Genomic DNA, 20,179 nt, shown 5'->3' with positions numbered 1-20,179 from the left:
TTTAAGGAAGTACTACCTCTTTTTATTCAACTGTAATATTTCTGTTATTTTAATTTAAATATTGGCATTTTAGCTCAATAGCTTCCAGGTCATGTGACCAAATGACTCAAAATCAGTGCAGGGTCATAGTATTATAGCCCCTAGGTCATGTGACACAATGATTCAAAATCTGTGTAGGATCACACTGACACGTCTCTCTTTATTGCCTTTCAGTAGCCCACATTTTATTTTGAAAACCGGAAGTTGGTCCACGCTGTAGCATCCTAGCGCTGGCTTTCTCAACCGCCACCGTGAATTTGCCATAAAGTCTGCAATACAGGAGCACTTGAAATGTTGGAGTGGCTGGCTTGACTTTGCAAAAAGGAGAGACGGCTGGCTTGACCACAGTAGAATACCCATGTGCTGCAACGTGCAGGAAATTTCTGCGTGGGTCAAACTGCTGTTGAACAACTGTTTGATCAAAATACTGTGTGGTTCCTGCGCCGCCATGTAGCCTTGACTACTGCACTACCTGAACTACGCGCAGGTCATTTCCGGGGGTCACGTAAACACAATCAATTAAATATTAAAATCAAATTCAGTCATGTGGCCCCTTTGTCTATTTCGTATTTTTGATCTGAGTCTAAAATTGAAATATTAAAATCCAGGCATTTATTCATTTCTTGTGTTAGATTAAAAAACGAAAAACAAAATAATCTGTCACTTTTTTTTTTTTTTGATTGCCAATTGAAAATAGAAAGAACGAATGATACATGGATTGAGGAGAATGTGCCCACAGAACATAGCAGAATACTGGAACCACCGAGATGAACTCTCGCAAATGAATGGTATCATATTCATATAAACATTTTGTTGAGGATGAATAGATGTAGTCCATATTGTGACACTGTGGCGCCACCTAGTGACTCACCTGACCAATGTGTATGTTTTACTTTTGACAACTTTTTTCTTGTGCTTTACTGCAAGAAAACTGTACTGTAATAAACTATAATAAAATGTACTTACGACCAAAACAGTATGCTTTAGACTACTAACAGTTACTTAGATACTTAGATACTTTAATTTAGATTCATGTGGTCATGTGTAGTCAAGACACCAAATAGTCAAGGGTTATTTTTAAATCAACATAATTGATCGAGAGTTTATGATCTTTAACTTTCACCACTTATATTTTTGGCTTAAATTCTATTGATGGTTCTTCCTGTTAATTGGGGGTTTAATCTCAACATACACATGCCTGACAAAATCTATTAGGTTTACCTATGAAATACATTTTCCCCTTGAATACACCAGTGTTGACACGTATTTCATTGAGTGCAAGTGTATACCCTAAGATTGAAGCCCCCCATGTACAGTCAGAGAAAATATCTATACTTCGTTTCATGTTCATGTTCTCCTTGGTTAAAATTGTCTCAACAGAGATTTTCACTGACACAAGTGCTGCTCCTACAGTCAGGTGATTGTAGTAAACTAAAACTAAACTAAAAACTCAAACTAAGTGTGAAAAAACATTGTAGATAACTGAAATAAAAATAAAATAATAGCGGCCTCGTTGCCAGACTCTGACCGGTCAACAAGGGTCTGAACTTCATGTTGGACACCAGAAGGAGTTCATTGTCGATTCCTTTCTCTGCCAGGTGGCGCTACAGAACACCCACTATTTCTGTCATGTTCCAGTGTGGTGTGATCTTCAAGTGTTGACCACACTGTGAAAGTTTCATATAAATCAAATGATAATTGTCACATGAAGCTTACTTCCTGTGCCCATCAGCGATGCTATAACTATGACTCGTAGTTGTTTTGCAGATGTCTTGAGGCCGGGACTCTTATCAAACGTGAAGTTTGGGGCAGATTTTACAACGTACACCGATGTTACAGAAACTTCCTATTCATGGAAAAACATCTAAATTAAAGACCATGCAGCGACCACTGAACGGGATGCCATAATATACATGTATACACACACACACACACACACACACATACACACATATAGAGAGAGAGACAGAGAGATACACATATATATACATACATACATAGGTGGGATGAAAAAAGATAATAATAATTAATAATTAATTAATGGTTGGTATATAAGGTATGTAGTGTTGTAGGTATATCTCTGTATATAATGTGTGTGTATATATATATGCATATATACACACACATCATATACATATATATGAGATAAAACAGAAGTAAATTTATATATTTTTTACTTCTTACTTCTTTTCAAGCATGTAAAACATTTTGTTTTGTTTCTCGTTATTTTTCTTTTTTTTTGAGAGTTTCTTCTGTGAACTTGTACAAATTTTCTGTTATGTTTTCATTTTGTTATTCTTACTATAATTTTTTAAACTTAAACTTTTTATGGTTTTATTGTTTACTCTCTTTGTACATGTTATAAAATCCATCTATCTACCAACCTACCTAAATATATAGATATGAAGTATTTAACATGTATGTTTTTAATAACACAAGATAATATAAGGTGATGTGAAATGGCAGGGAAAATTATTATCAATTATTTCATTATTTATTTACAAATTAACTTTTTCCAAGATTCATTGATAAGCTGCGTTGTGATTTGGGTTGTGACGGTTTGTAATTTCAGTAAAGTTATTCTTCAAAAAAAAAAAAAATCAGGAAACACTGCTGTTCAACACTGGTACAGATTCAAACATAAACAAAATTATTCTATATGCTAATTTCATCCTGTATTTATGATGTCATCACAGAATGGAACTCATCATCACAGATCTTCAGAATCAACACAGAGTAACTTCAAATCACACAGGAGACACAAATCAACTCACACTCAGCATATCAGCAGAGTTACACACAAGTTCTGGTTCTCTACAGGAACTTATTTTCACAAATATTGGTATCAAACTCACGTATAAAACAAGATGACGGACAAGATGTCAAACACTCTTCGTGACTCCAAAGACGATTCAGGTGAGTGTGAAATCCTGATGAACAGTTTCTTATCAAGTCATTTCAATGTATTTTTCTGAAAATAAGTTAAAAATCTGTTATTAGGTGCATTAAAAATACTCATTTCCGATGCAAATTATTTTATTGCAATTATTTTCAACAGTTGCATTAATTCTTCCTGATTTTAGTGCAGCAATCTACATATTGAGACAAACTATAAGACAGACTCTTGTATAAAATTCTTGAGACAAGTTGAGTTTTATCAGAAACAGATTATAATATTCCATCTTCACAGTCAGATTGTTTCAATAAGAGGAGGTTTGAATGCCTCAATTATAGACAGAAAAGAAATGATTAGCTGGAGTTTATTTACAGTGTGAGGATGATAACATTTACATTTACATTTATATACTGAATCAGAGTATCTGTACTACACTGAAAAATACTATTAACAAGTTTTATCAGTGAGTAGGCTACTCATCGGGCAAAGTGGATGTTGAGTGTTTTGTTATATTAATTCATTATATTTGGAGTGGGTTTTGAATTTTACTCTTCAATTCTGCTAGAAAATATATTTTAAAACATCAGACTCTTGGCTGTTAAATTTTGTAATGGGCCAACCTCCTGGCAGTTTCATTTTTTTTTTTTTTTTACTTTAACTTGCTGTCAGGCAGCTTTTTCCAACGGGAAACTGCTGTTATACAAGTCACATATTGCTGTCGCCAAACCAGCCAAACTCCTTTAACAAAAACAATCATTTTACATCTGAAAAGGCGGGAGTTGCTGGTCTGCCACTGCCTTGATCTGTTAATTTGTTTGTTATATTGCGTGGGTTAGTTCGGATCCAAACTAATGTGTTAATTAAAAAAAAAATAAATCACACAACACAAGCTAACTGATGGATGCAGTAAACCAAGAAGAGAAGCTCTGTCTCTGCAGGGATCTTTTCCATAATGTTGTGAGATGCGGGAAAAACAATCTGAGCAGGAGTTTTGCAGAAATGTTCACTGAGTTTATCTCACTTGTAGAAACGAGCAGCAACACCTCTGAACCCAGCACCAGCATGCAGGTGACAAGAAACAAAAGGAAGGCCAGCATGAAGCTCGAGTCACCCAGGAAAAAGCCGAAAAGTGACTGCAAAGGGGACAGTCCTGTAGCCAAGGGGACCAAAAGAAAGTCCAGTGCTGAAACTGAGTCCCCCAAAAAGAGGCAGAGGGGTCAAAGTGAAGCTCCCAGGACGCCCAGCAGCCCCTCACCCTCCATACAGAACCCCTACCTGAGCTCCAGGACCTCCTCATCTTCTACACAGGACTCTTCCTCGAGGTCCAGGACCCTCTCATCTTCTACACAGGACTCCTCCACGAGCTCCAGGACCTCCTCATCTTCTACACAGGACTCCTCCACGAGCTCCAGGACCTCCTCATCTTCTACACAGGACTCTTCCTCGAGCTCCAGGACCTCCTCATCTTCTACACAGGACTCCTCCTCGAGCTCCAGGACTTCCTCATTTTCTACACAGGACTCCTCCACCAGCTCCAGGACTTCCTCATTTTCTACACAGGACTCCTCCACGAGCTCCAGGACCCTCTCATCTTCTACACAGGACTCCTCCACGAGCTCCAGGACCCTCTCATCTTCTACACAGGACTCTTCCTCGAGCTCCAGGACCCTCTCATCTTCTACACAGGACTCCTCCACGAGCTCCGGGACCTCCTCATCTTCTACACAGGACTCCTCCACGAGCTCCAGGACCCTCTCATCTTCTACACAGGACTCCTCCACGAGCTCCAGGACCCTCTCATCTTCTACACAGGACTCCTCCACGAGCTCCGGGACCTCCTCATCTTCTACACAGGACTCCTCCACGAGCTCCAGGACCCTCTCATCTTCTACACAGGACTCCTCCACGAGCTCCAGGACCCTCTCATCTTCTACACAGGACTCTTCCTCGAGCTCCAGGACCTCCTCATCTTCTACACATGATGATCATCATGATCGTGAAAACGACATTTTATTTAAAACATGCGCTGCAGGAACTCTCTAAACAACACACCCAACACAGTATGGTATCACAGAGTGCAGATGTTGACGTCAGTCTGAAAAGGAAGAAGAAAAAACGGGCCTTTAATAATGTCAAACACTTTCACATGTTAACGTCACTCATTCAGCGTAGGATGTATGATATAGCAACAACTCCACTTCGTTAATATGTATGGCAGTATGTGGGTTTAAATTTTAGCTGTTCTCCTTTGGAACCAATGTGTAAAACACACTGCCAGAGACAAGCTGACACAACAAACATCTGAATCTCACAGAGAAAGATGCAAACTCTCAGCCTCTCATAAATTAACAAGAGTGCACCTCTACAATCTGGATGAAAAATTGAGTTAACTAGTGTACTAGTATACTGTAGTGATGACAGACACCAGTATCTGTGACCTTTAATATAAAACATGATCGATGTTATATCACAAGTTAACCTGGATGGCACACTGTCACACTTTAACACAGCTAACGATAACAGGTATGTGCACACTATGCGTGCGCTTGGTGTAAAACAGCCTACCTCAGACTGCAAGATATTTTATACACATATTAGACTAACAACAGGAGAAGCTGTAAACTCCTTACCGCTACTGATGTTTGCAGTGTTTTGAACAGGCATCGACATATTCACCTACACAGTCACCACTGTGAATGTAGGAAAACAACAATGTGGAAACGCTATTTAAAAATAAGTAATATATATCACAGTAACCTACAGGAACGTTTTTGTGATGCATTTTTCTAACTTCCGAATCAAGAAAGTCGAGTCCTGAGATCGCCATCGCAGCCACAGCTTAACGAGAGGAGTATCACAAGTTAATTCAGACTCCAGTTGATCCGCTAATGTTTTTGTACCAGAGCTGATCTGTTGCCAGTGTTAATGATTTAATTTGGTAGGATCTAAACGATACTTGATACAGAATGGCGCCAGTGTTTCCAGAGAGCATTTGAAGCTTATATTCTATGAGAATTTAGAAGCCACACTAGTGGCACATCTGTCTAATGCATGGGAATATCACCAGTTAATTCAACCACCAGTTAATCTAGAACACCCCGGACCTAGCTGTCCTACCTAGGTGGGTGTCACATGACCAATGGAGCGTGACATGATTGGCTGGATGTTGGCTGAATTGAGACAGGGATCGATTGCTTCTCCCTGATGACCCAGATGTTGAGTCTGGTTCTTTTTACACTGAATTTTTTGATGTTGAATTGTTTTACACTGAATTTTTTTATGTTGAATTTTTTTACACTGAATTTTTTTTTACACTGAATTTTTTTGAGATGTTGATTTTTTTACACTGAATTTTTTGGGGTGTTGAACTTCTTTACGTTGAATTTTGAAAAACTGAATATTTTGAAACAATTTTTTTTACACTGAATTTATTTCAACAAAATAAAATTCAAACAAAAAATAAAAAATTCAGAGGCAAAAAAAAAAATTCAGTGCTAGAAATTTGATGTTTTTTAAAATTCAAAGTCTGATTTTGATGCTGAAAATTTTCAATCTTAGAAATTCATATTCAAACTCAGATGGCACAGAAATACTTCCATATATAACCTGGTTCTCTAGTGTATGATATACAAATTGAAGTACACACTTTATGAACTTGTTGGTAGACAAGATACCCAGACAAAAGCCTTTATTCTATATTTTTCTTCATGAGAATTGCACCTTTAAATTTTGGAAAGACAATTAAAGAAACCCACAACGAAAACTGTAATTGAAGTTGTGTGTGTTGTTTACCCCAGCTTCATCACAATGAAACTGACACACATTCTTGCACAACTGTGTGTATTATTGTGCAGATAACAATAATGTAAGTAAATAAATAGCCTAAGTAAACACTAATCTGTAGCCTATAGAAATTAGAAGATTCAAAAGGAATGTTAAACGATGATTAAAATCAACATCAGAAAGAATACGATTAATAACCACATATTTTAAACAGTTTACAGGTCTAAATGAATACTGTCAGGGGTTAAATAAGTTTTTGTGTGGAAATTTGTGGTCAGTCTGACAGCTGGTACAGCTGTTATCAGCTTGTCATCAGTAACTGTCATTGCTTCAGACTGTCACTTACAAGTAACCAAGGATTTTCCATTTCACAACTTTGTCTCCTGTGACTGAAGAAAAGACACTGATCAGTAATGTAAGACTAAGATTTTATTATCTGCATTTTTGCCTTTATTGACAGTGACAGCTGAAGGTATGACAGGAAAGGGGGGTGAAGAGACAGGGGATGACATGCAGCAAATGAGCCACAGGCAGGATTCAAACCGGCAGCTGCTGCAGAGGACTAACAGCCTCAACACATGCCCTACCAACTGAGCTATAGGGGCGTCCCCTAGTGAGCATTTTTTAAGCAAAGAGAATGGAGTAGGATCTGCTTCCTCTACCACAGTGTGCCACTGCTTCCTTCAACATTCAGACTTACACAGATTACTCCACTTCTACTTGGCGCATTACCTTCATCTGAAAGCTGCCTGAACATGCCCAACTGTGAGAGGACATCATTTCAATGGCAGTGGCCATTCTTGTCGGTGTTACTGTGATTCTTGTGGTTGCTACACTGATTTGGTGAGTAAATAATTTTATGCTGTCTTGTTAAAATTCAACAGCAGGTTTATGTGCTTGCTGGTTAGGGATAATTTAGCTTAAACTTAGCTTACCTGGTCCTGGAGGCCCCCTGCCTGCATGTTTTAGAGGTTTCCCAGCTCCAACACACCTGATTCAAATGATAAGCTCATCAACAAGCTGAAGCCTGATAATAACAAATCAGGTGTGTTGGAGCTGGGAAACCTAAAATATGCAGGCACTGGTGTAATGTTTTGAGTTTCTTCTTGTCTTGTCTTATTTTCAGAGATATAAAGGGAAAGTTATACGCTGCTCTTTTCTGCTTGCTTACCTTGAATATTTATTACCATCTCCTAAAATGCAATAAAAGACTGTGTAGCTCTCTTCACAACACACACACAGGTCGGTTCCTTTGAGCGGGCGTTTATTACTTGGACACATCTCTGCATCCTCGCCTTCATGCCAACACGTTAACACCGTGAGAACTATATTCATAAATAAACAGGGTACAGAATATCTAAATGAGTTACAAGGCACATGACATGGAAATGAAGGTGAACATAAAATGACGCTCAGCACTGACATGAAGCAAAGAACATTTCACAAATTAAATAAATACCTCATACTTTAAATCTAAAGAGGCTTAAAGTACTTGAAAATTCTTCAAAGTCTCTTATGAGTTTCTTAAGGTTCCTTTACCATCTGATCGGGCTTCAAACATGAATTTAACTTGAACAAAACTAGCAAGGCCTCATGAGACGTTCACCTTGTGTTGTATACAGTTCCACAATGGACTTGACTGCAGGTGCACCACAAACAGAGAACATTAGTTCCAGACAAGAAACGTACAATATAAACTAAACTAAAGCATATGTGCTCACAATTTTTCGCAAATTTTATTATTTTTACCTCTTACACATCAGATTTAATACATCAATTCTAACCTTACATCAAATTATTTATTTATTTATTTATTAACTTATTTATTCTTATTTATGAAAATTCTTGACTTTTATGAATTATTTATCAGTGTATCATGAACACATGATTTATGTAACAGCACTTACACTCCCACTAAAATCACTCATTAACTTGAATGTGGTACTTTCTTATGAAGCAAACATCATAGAAAGGTCAACTAAATGTTTGTCTGAATGAATGTTACCTCATGTATGTGACTTAACTGGCCTCAAATAAGGTGACTACTTTGTAAATGGGCCTTTCGAGATGAACTGCTCTGGTGAGTAGCTTTCCTTTATTGAGCGTAGTGTCACTGACTCAAAGCTTTAACTTTCGTACCATGCCATCTGTGCTGGGATTGGCTTCCACGACCCTGGCAAGCTTTCATTCATTTCTCGGTGAACTGTCATCTTGGAAGATGATAGTGTCATTCACTTGTGAGTTTCATGCCATTCCTTGCTGTGTCGTCATTGTTGCAGTTTTAGCAGGTATTCTCGCTTCCATCTTTGCCAAAACTTATTGGCTAAGAACTGCACTCTTTTCCACCTTTTACTCAGATAAAGGTCTTCCTTGAAGAACAGTCCGACTTGGTGTTAGTAAAGTCTGGTCCAGTCAAGACATGATCATTTAGAGAAGTTTCTTGGAAACGTGCTAAACAGTCGAAAACCACACGGATCTTGTGCTGTATTTGTGGACAGTGTCTTTGCTTGAATGGTTTGATTTTGTGGATGCTTTGGCTTCTTATTTCAGTTCAGGATTGCTCTTTGTTTGTACATAGATGATTTTGAGGTGCCCAACACCTTGGGAACCTCCAGAAACAAACACAAGCTGTGTGCTATCTACTGAGTATTAAGTCCAGTGCAAATATGGTCATTTCAGCTGGATCTTGCTCAGGGCAAAGGCTGTGGTGATCAATACCAACATGTTATTTGTCTTGTGACCTCATGTTATGATGAACATCTTGGAGCATAGGGGCTCTGTGGCAGCCATTTGTCCATCCATGGTGTCACTCAGTTGTCTGAACACTTAAACGGCTCATATTATGCTGAGTGATGTCGATCACAAAATGTTTGAATCTCACACAAATGTCTCCTCTTTTCTCAGGATGAGTTCTCAGAATGGCCCGGAGGTTATTACTGAGAGTTGTCATCGATGAAGATGATATTCAAGTTAACTTTAAATGAGAAACCCAACACCATTGAAGAATTAAAAGTGCAATTGAGGGATAAGCTGTTGTTGCAGTATGACTTCAATCTGCAGTATGAGATGCAGACTTCAATAATGACCTCAAAACAAAAAGACAAAAAGACATGAAGCAAATTATCTCCCAAATTCATCTGAAGGACATGATAAAGCTTGAAAATGACATAAATGTTCTTGCAGAAGAAATTCAGGGGGGAAAAAACAAACAAAAACAAATGACACCCTTATCTCTCAAATAATAGACCAAACATTTCCCTGAGTGAAAAATGAGCCTCCTACAGAACATATTTGAACAATGGCAAGCAGCTTTCACAGAGAAACAGGTATGCTACTGTTTTTGTCTTGAATAGTGTTTGAAAAAAACAGAATTTTATGGAATATATAATATATATATAATTAAACACTTATTCAGTATCAAACACAAAATTTCAAGAAAATAAAATTCACTAAAGCAAAAACATAAATAATAAAATAAAATAATCTCAAATGTAAAACTTAACTTGCAATCATTATTTGTGTAATTGTGTAAAATATTGGCCTTTTACCTTTTCTTATACTATGCCCTTGTGTTTACGGTTTCCTCTGGTTTTTTTTTTTTTTTTGGTTTTTTTTTATCACTTTTGCCACTACTGTCTGCTTCGTGGTTATGTTCCTGACTATTTTGTTTTTTGCAGTTCTAACAGATACCTCTCATGTGGATTTTTTCTCCAGGGGTGCATCCCCCTTGGGTTTTATTTTGATACAAATATGGCTCTATAGTATTTTACTCTCCTGAAGTCCCCAACCAGTCAAATTATGCCAATCAAAACACTACAAATTACAGATGTGGTTTGACTCCCACCTGTGGTCCTTTGCTCTCTTCACCCCCTTTCCTGTCTGCTCTTCAACTGTCCTATCTAATAAAGGCAAGAAAAGCCAGAAAACATAACTAAAAAAGGGACCATTGGACAGAAACTGAGTTAATGCAGCACATAAACTGGATGGTAAGTAATTTCTAAGGCACCACGGACGCCCCTTGATCTTGATCTTTTCTGTTTCTGTATCATTAGACACCAGACGAGACTGCTCTGCGTTCTGTTGTCCTCAAAGGCATTCCCGTTATTGTTGGTGACATGAGGAATTCTATAAGACATGCTATGTAAGTGCTTTTACACGAAAAGTTTGGATGTCTTTATTTTAAAAAAATATATCCACTACTCATGCAGACATAGAAAGAGGATGTTAAGCCTGCACAATTTACATTTTGGACAATGTAGAGCTGGGTTTCTGATTTTGACAGTCCTTCTTTAATGTCAGGTCCAGTGTGCGAGCTTACACCAGTTTGATTTTGTGCTAACCGACTGAACTGGCATTTGTCAGGTGAAACATTGGGTGGAGAAAGCTAGCAGCATGTGAATATTTAGTAGTACTCCCGGCATTGCCAATTAGCTCAGCTAATGACTTTTTATGGTACTAAAAACTGAGAGGTGAGCACACCGTGCCACTATGGGTCCTTCCATGCTAACTCACCCAAAATCCAGAACTTTTCCCAGTTCTTATGTATTTTCTTGAAAAAAAAAGAAACTTCTATGAAATTCATTGCTTTTAAATTATGTTTTTTTGAAGTTTGGCCCTAAATTTCAGCATTTTTGTAACAAGTCCAGCACATCCACAAGGCTCTAAGGAAACTTAAACCTATGCCTATTGTCTTCTGCTGTCTTACGAAGGGCATAACATACATAAATGGGTGGAGACACTGTGCCAAAAACTGTCATGTGGTACCCCACTATCACCACAGGAACCTCAGGAAGTCTGTGTGTTCATTAGCAACCCTGGCTTGGTGGAACATAGCTTCTGTGACAGCTATAACTGCCACTGGCTCCAGTCTTCATCTTGTCAGAATTCCTACCACAGACCTGGACAAATTAGGGCCTTGCAACAGGGGCAGATCTAGGAGATGAGGAGATCTGGGGCTAAGCCCAGACACTGATATTTAAATAAAAGTATTTTTTCACCTCTACTGAAATGTCTGAAGAACTTAAAGCCTCATATCTGTTCTCTTACATGTGCTCCTGGCTGCACCTCTGCTCTCCTTCACTGCTCTGTTCTTCACTCCTTTTTTGTCAACACATTTTCATCTCTCGCTCCTCTTGCTCTTCACCTTCTTTCTCCACGTTTTCACAACTAATTTTTTATTTTTCCTCCTTCGTTCTTTTTCTCACTTTCTCTTTCCTTGTCCATCCTTTCGTCACTCCTTCTTACTCCTTAAATACAGACTTTCACTCCTATGCTCTTCTCACCAGTCCTCCCCTCCTCTCCTCTTGGCTCCTCATCAGACATTTTTCTCCTCTCTCCTTCTCTTAACTTCCACAGAGTAACAACCCAGTGCTCCCACTCCCCTCCACAACCCAATCAGCATGAATGCAGGGAATACAGATGCCATTCAAGTACACCCATTTTGCCAATTCCTCATCAGAGATTACATTACATGTCAACACAGACATTTCCTTCTGAGTCAAGGCTTCAAGAAGGTCATAGAACTGACGAGGCTGAAGTTGGCATCCGATTCACAGCTTCTGATTGGAATTTTCCGGTCCACCTTAAAAGTGTCATAACGCCTGTAGATGGTGGTATTCAGTCGTTTTCCTAATTCATGAACTGAGAGCATGAAACATTGTAGGACGATGAAAAGAGAATCAACCCTAGATTGCAACGGTATTTAATTCATCTTAAAAACCAGGATTTTATTTATTTTAATTGTAGATCTACTCTCTAACGTGTAACTTACAGTAAAATGTAAATGATGTATTTCTATTAGTGCTGTCAGGTGATTAAAAAAATTAATCTAATTAATTACAGGATTTGTAATTAATTAATCTAATTAATCGCATTTTAATCTCATATCTGCTAAAGGTCCCCAAATAAAGAATTTGAATTCTAGGACATTACACAATTGTAGTGCATAACTAATCAATTGAATACGCCAAGAAGAGAAGATTTGAAATCTTTTGCTCACAGTTAATGCAAAAGACTTTAGTTTCCACCCTCTATCGATGAGGTGTGCGGTGACTCCCAGGTAGTTATGATTGCTTACCGATGTCCAGTGATCGCCCGTTAGGGCGACATGGCAGGCCCCTGCCAACAACTCTTCTTTTGCGGTCCTGTCATCACTGTACAGCTGGTGAATTCTTTTCATCACCGTAGTTCTCGACGGTAACTGGAAATTAGAGTCAGATGACGCTATCTGAAACGCCTCCTTCAGGCCCTCGTCTTCCACGATTGAAATTGGCCTGCAATCAGCAGCAACCCACTTTGCGATTGAGTTTGTCAGTTTTTCTGTCATGGCTTTGCTCATTCGTTTTCCTAACTCAGCAAGCGTGGGTTGGCGGAGTGAGCTCACGGTAGCGCTAGCAGCACTAGCAGCAACTTTAACAGTGGAACTTGTCCGGACATGTTTAGCGGTTAACCCTTTCATGCATGAATTATGACAACCTCAGTCAGGATTTTTTTTCCTATGTGTTTTTATTGCTCTTTGGGCATGAAAAAACAAGATTTGAATTTTTTTTTGTTTTATCCAGATTTTCAAATGATATTTTCATATGTCCACTTGAGTGGACAACATGCATTTTTGCTTTCAACCAAAAATATACTGTATTAATAATAATACTGTAATAACATAGTAATACTGTGTGTATTTGACAAGCCAATGAATACAATAATATAAAATGATCTGAAAATTAACAAATACATACAAAAAATGAAAAAAAAAAACTTCAAATATTGCAACCGCAATTGAGGAATACTCTGCAATGAATGTTTTTACTGTTAGCTTTGCTACAAATACTGGAAACCTTGCCATAACATCAATATATGGAAAAAGAACACATTGGCATAAAGTTGGTCTGTCCATTAGAGCCTCTGAACTGTCTGTTGACTGTCATGGCATGCTTGTCTCATCGTTGCTCTTTGCGGAGACACTTCAAAAGGGAAGACTATCTTGTATGAAAACTGGAAAAGCACCCAGGGCACAAAGCCACAAGACACTGCATGCAGATGTACTTCGTTTTTCGGGTGCATGCAGCATCATGGCACCTGTTTGCATTCTTGGCTTCAATGAGTTGGGGCCAGTGGTTCCCAGGGCCAAACCGGATCTCTGGGGGCGCCTTGGACACTGCTCTGCACTTCACTGGTGGCGGGGTGGCACTGGGTCTTCCTCTGGCACGGATCTTGGTGGATCCTGCATTCAGTAGTGCACAAGCTACCAATGCTTTGAAGTGCAGAAGGTCCTTCTTCTCTAATCCAGACATTCAGTAGAGGTGTCAGGCATTGACGGTGGCCACATCCAAGAAGTGGAAGAACAGTCGGATGTACCATCGTTTGTTCTTGCGTCTGTGGGGGTACATTGCCACACACTGATCCATGAGATCCACGCCGCCCATGTGCTGATTATACAGCATTACAGAATATGATCCTGATTGTGCCAGTGCTATAGATGCCCTGGTGCTGCAATGCCACGAGAGGAATGCTGCAAAAGAAATTGTCAAAAAACACCTTGTGGTTCTTTTGCTGAATGTCATCACAGAGGCGCATAACTACATCTCCCGCCATTCCTAGTTGACTGATCTGGCCATGCCCAGCTGAACCCTGATAGACTTCAAATCTATACATGTACCCTGAGGATACAGCTCTCACCCACACTTTCACACCCCAGGGTTTGGGTTTCTTGGGGATGTACTGCTTGAGAGACAGGTGGCCCTTGAAGGGAATGATTTGCTCATCTATCGATTGGAACTCTTCAGGATCAACTGCTGAATGGAAGGTTTTCTCAAGTGCATCCAACACTGGTCTGATTTTGAAGAGCTTATCAGCATTTCTGTCCTCCTGTGAATAATTATCAACAAAGTGAATGTACCTCAGAATCTCCTCAAATCTGTTCACTGGCATGGCATTTGCTATCAAATCTAGACGAAGACCTTCCTCTGATGACCAGTACATTATTGATCTTGGGTATCTGAGGTATGACATGACCATATTTATTCCTAGAAATGTTTTCATTTCAGCATTTGTCAAGGCCAGATTTTCTTTTCCTTTTTGGAGTGCATACATGTTTGTATTCTGCACTATGTCATCTATCAGATCTTCGGGAAACAGGTGCATAAAGAAATCTATCGGTTCTTTTCCCTCAACATTCACTTTCCACTCCCCTAAAAACGTAGGCAAGTCTCCCTCAAACTGGTTGTCTTTGATTTTCCATGTCTGTCTGCTTTGGTTTTCTGCCTTTTTCCCTCGACCTCTGTTGATTGGCACATCCTCTTCAGGTACTTCATCCTCAGCTCCCTCATCCTCTGCATGCTTGGCTCCCTCATCATCCTCAGCTCCACTGTCACTACTGCTACCACTAGCCACTCCTTCTTTTCCTGGCAGCCATTCATCCTCACTGCCACTAGCATCATCCTCACTTGATTCAGATGGTATGTGTTCCACTATATTGTAGGTCTTCCTATCCAGCTCTGCTCTTGACCACTACAAAATGTAATGATATACAAAAAACAGCTAATTGCATAAATACATTTATTTACACCCAAAAAAGTTACTGCAGATGAAGTATTTTCAAGAACAACAGTCACAGTAAAAGTATGAATTGTAGTCGAAATATAGCTAGTGACGCATGATGTCCACTTCAGTGGACAGATGATTAATTGGAATTTTCTCACAATCTAAAATCAATTCTTTGAAAATTTAACAATGACATGACTCCTTAGATGTTACTTGATGTTACAACATTTTTTTTACCTGCAAGGTTCTCCTAGAATAGAAGGATTGGACGGATATTCCAGAGGAACTTTCTGGCTGACGGTCGGCCATTTTGTTTTGGAGGGAAAAAAGTAGCATATACAATGGCTTTACACTAGTTGTCAGTGTGTAAGATGATGCAATAGAGTCACTGTAGTGGCTGGTGTGCATCTATGCTATCAAAACCCATGCATATGCAAGAAAATGACTTTTGAATAGCTGTCTACTGTCCTCTATGCATGAAAGGGTTAAATGATAATTCAGGCTGGAGCTGCTTCGGTGATAGGAAAATTCTTTTTTACACAAGGTACAAATCACTGCGTTCTTGTTAATAGTCCCGTCTTTGTTGTTTTTATAAATAAACTTGCTGTTCAAAGGTCCAAGTAAGCTTGCCTCGCTCTCCTGTGTCGCGTCCATGTCTGTTGTCACCCTGCTTTTGACTAGTGGCGCAGGTAGGAAGTGACGTGCCACTGCAGCTTACGGGTCACTCAATGGGCCAAATTTAAAATGCTTGCGCATTGACTTATCACTCATGATTAATTGTGTTCATTTTTATAGCGCGTTAATTTGCAGCGTAATAAATTAATCTAATTAATGCGTTAAACTGACAGCCCTAATTTCTATGTCTTTTTCTGATCTACATCACATTAGACCTGTTCCTGATATAAAACTACAAGACTTATACTCCTCAAATCAGGACTGAATTATTCTACAGGGTCTATACATTCATAAAAACATAGTCTCTGATTTGTGAAACCTTTATTCTATTTGTGAAAATGCAAAAAAGGTGCATTTCACTGCTTTTTTCTCATCTAGACCACATTAGACCAGGTCCAGGTCTACAACCGCTACATTCAGACTCCTCAAATCTGGACTGAATTATTCTACAGGGTCTATACATTCATAAAAACACAGTCTCTGATTTGTGAAAACTTTATTCTATTTGTGAAAGTAAATGTTTAAGCATCCAGCAGCAGTAGACAATAACTCTAGCCTTTGATTTCAGGAGTGTTACAGTGTTTTTTTCTGTTTGCTCATGCTTCTTCATTTTATATCTGATTACAGGTGCCTTGGTTTTGGCTGCATGAGATCACAGGCTTCCAGACTACTTACTATCTTCTCAAAGTTAACAGTGTACTAATAAAGAATAAAGCTTTTTTGGGCAATCTATAATGACCCGTATTTCTTTTTCTTTTCTCTTTACAATATTAAATAACTTGGACAAACTATTTAAATAGCACTTGAATTTTTAGGATGGGGGGGAAATAAATTTTTTTCATTGATGAATCGTTTAAAAGGTTCAGATTATGGCACAAAATGTTGTAATTTTTGTTCTTTTAACTTTTGGGGGTGTCAACTCTGTTTTTGTAAGGTTTTGTCTTTGTAATGATCAATACATATAACGAATCATTAACAAAATAGTCACAATATGTGTCAACAATGTTATAATGAACCCTGTGACACCATGGCATTTCAAAGCAATTTATTAAAACTATATATTTTTACCATTAATAAATGCACACAATCTTCAAGGCTACATACTTTTTTTTGCTTGATATCTTTATTTCGAACATATAAACAAAATTATTAATATAATAACAATAATAATAATAATGATAAAATAAAGTAGAATAAGAAAAAAAAACCTGATTAGTAGGCCAATTTAACAAAATCAAATATACACATTAGTTCTATTTGAGAAGGTTTGGTTTAGGCTAAATATTGTTAATTTGTTGACTATATAGCTAGCCTAATATTTATCTGTCTGTAATAGAGCCTGGCTTTGAAATATACAGATCTCTCTCTCTCTATAGGCCTATATATGTGTGTATATATATACACACACACACATATATTTAACCAGATCAGTGCACTCCGAGCATTCGCCCTAACTTCCGTGACACACTAACGTCTTATTTTGAAAAAACGGAAGTTATCTCTCCCGCTCGGTATTAAACCAATGCTGACTTTCTCGGTGGACTCCGAGCATTTGCCGTAAGTTCCATGACACGATCACACTCAAAAAAAAAAAAAAACAAACAAACAAAAAACATATACTAACAACACAGTGCCAAACCTTAGTGAGACTGATGCCCAAATGGCACATTTGGTGGTTACGCCTGGACATACCTGTGTTATAACATCTGTAAAACTGTTCAGGTTCACTTTTTAAGCATGTACCTTTGCACAGTTACTCACCAGATATCACTTTACTAATTCCTAGATGAATTGGGCTACTATCCTATGATTCAGGAGTGATTTTCACTCTAAACCAGAGGTTGCGCTAGACTTTTTCGTTGTCTGTCATTTTGACTGACAGGGTCATAAAAATCCCGTCATAATCTTTTTTTACCCGTCACTTTAATTTTTAAAATTATAATAATGACATATTCAATAGCATATAATTTTAATTCATTTTTAATTAATATTAAGTCTTAACAAGCTGAACAGAGAATCCACACTGTGCCATCACACATCAAGCAGATGAATACATGTAACTTTTTCTCCGCAGTGACAAAAACCACTGACTGTGGCCCCAGTAGCAACATATGAACAATTAAATTAAACGATTGCACCTAAAATATGAACAGTTCACCTGCTGTGGCCAGAACGCTCACACCTTCCTCCTGGTCCGCATGGACTTGAATTGCATGTCCGCTTGTGCGTAATCAAATGTCTCAAGTGAAATTCCTGCAGAAGCTATTGTCATGAGGTTTTGGACTTTTGCCTCGGACAGACGACTTCTCATGGCTGTTTTGATGTTGTTCTGGAGGCTGAATCCGCGCTCTGCTGCAACACTGGAGACTGGAATTACAAGCGCCACTTCAGCCAAAGTTTTGAAATCAGGGAACATTTCTCCAAGGGAAGTGATCAGAAGTCGGCAAGACTCTCTGAACGAGGGGTTTCCTGATCCTGCAAGCACTCGCTTCAGCGGGAGGAAATCCCGCAGCATGTGCTCCTTCTGCACCAGTGGTTCAGCTGCACCGGTCACAGACGCGCTCCAAAGCCTCCTGTCCATAACTCTTCAACGCGCTGTCAGCACCCGGATAGCGAGATGCATTGAGTACGGTGTCCAGGTCAGAGATGATGCTCAGATGCTCTGATGGGAATCTTTTTTTGATTGATTTGGTTACCTCCGCGATGTACTCTGTGCGTAAAGTTGAAAATGTCTGCGCATCTGCATGTGTGAGTGTGACGCCACAGAACTTGCCGTCTTGTGAGGCCTCGTTGAATTTTTTCTCTGCCTCACCTGGCCCATTCATTAAGTCTTCCAGACTGGCCACAGTCATGCTCACGACAGGTGAGATGGAGGAGATGTTAACGTCTTCTTTTTGGAAGGTTAGGTTCATGCGGTTCACCACAGCCAAAACGTCAGTCAGCAAGTGAGTCAAAGCAGGGAATGTGTATGTTTCTGATGCCCTTAGCTACCGGGCAGTTTTTCGCATCTTCCTCCTCCCCCATCTCCGACACCAGAGCAGCCCAGTTGGCACGTATGCCCTTAACCGCCCTCTCCAGCGACAGCCAGCATGTAGCCGATGGTTGCTTTAGGCTCAGCAGGTCGTGTTCCCCCATTTCTTTTTGAAGTTCATTTAGTCTGTATGTTCGTATGGGGGAATTCTTGTAGTATGTATATATGTTATTAACAGTGGTGACATATGCACTTACTTGACGCACAGTCGTGGAGGCATCACGGGCAGCAAGCGCTGTCCTGTGCGCACCACAGTGAATGTTTTACGAGGAAGGGACAGTCATTCTGGCGCAACTGCTGTGCAACTCCGGCCTTTCGACCCACCATCATATTCGCTCCATCATTTCCAAGTCCAACAACCCGAGTCATAGCGACCCCACGGCCCAACAGCACATCTTTTATTTTTGCTGTGATGCATTCAGCAGTGCCAGAGGGAACTGCGTAATTGCCGATAAACACAGTTTCAGGCTCCCCTTTCTGTTGAAGTGTCAGGTAAGCATTTTCTCCACCGTGATATTAGTGGTTTCATCTACTATTATTCCAACATATCTGCTGTTGGCGATGCGGTCATCAATATCGCTGGTTATGGTCTTCGCTAAGGCCTCCTCCATCTGACTGACTGTCTCATGGCGGGTGTATGTATGTGCACTGTTAAGGTTTGGACAGCCGGCAGGCTGTAAGAGGTTTATCAGGTCAGGATACTGAAGGTGGCTCGGGGTGTTTGTTTTAGCCATATGCAGGCAACCTGTGATTTCTCCACATGCTTTAACCATAGCCACACTCTGGTTGAGCATCCTTGAAGCTTCGATGTGGCTGTGGCTACTTTGGTGATCAGTTAATGCTGATTTCTGCATGTTTGTGCATCCTCGGACAAATCCATTACTCATATTGGCTTTTTTACATATGTCGCAGAACATTTTTCCATCCTCCCTCCTCAGCCAGAAGAACTCCTGCTCCCACTGAACTCTGTACTCCCTCCTGACCTCCTTGCTGCTGCTTGCTCGCTCCGTAGTTGCTGAGGGCTGATTACTTCTTTGTCCTTCATCTTCCACTGCATCAGTCCCTCTTTTTTCACCTCTTTTATCAACATCATCATTGGACTTTCTGAAGAAACTTCGGACACTCAGCTGCCGTGACATTTTTCTGAGTGAAACAATGAGGTCATGCATCAAGAGAGACAATAGCTAATTAATATGATCACTCGCCACCTAGTGGTC

Source organism: Lutjanus erythropterus, chromosome 3, assembly GCF_056507025.1.
Source record: "Lutjanus erythropterus isolate fLutEry1 chromosome 3, fLutEry1.hap2, whole genome shotgun sequence".
Taxonomy (NCBI): domain Eukaryota; kingdom Metazoa; phylum Chordata; class Actinopteri; order Lutjaniformes; family Lutjanidae; genus Lutjanus; species Lutjanus erythropterus.
The sequence above is the reverse complement of the archived record's forward strand: the minus strand, read 5'-3'. Positions refer to the sequence as shown.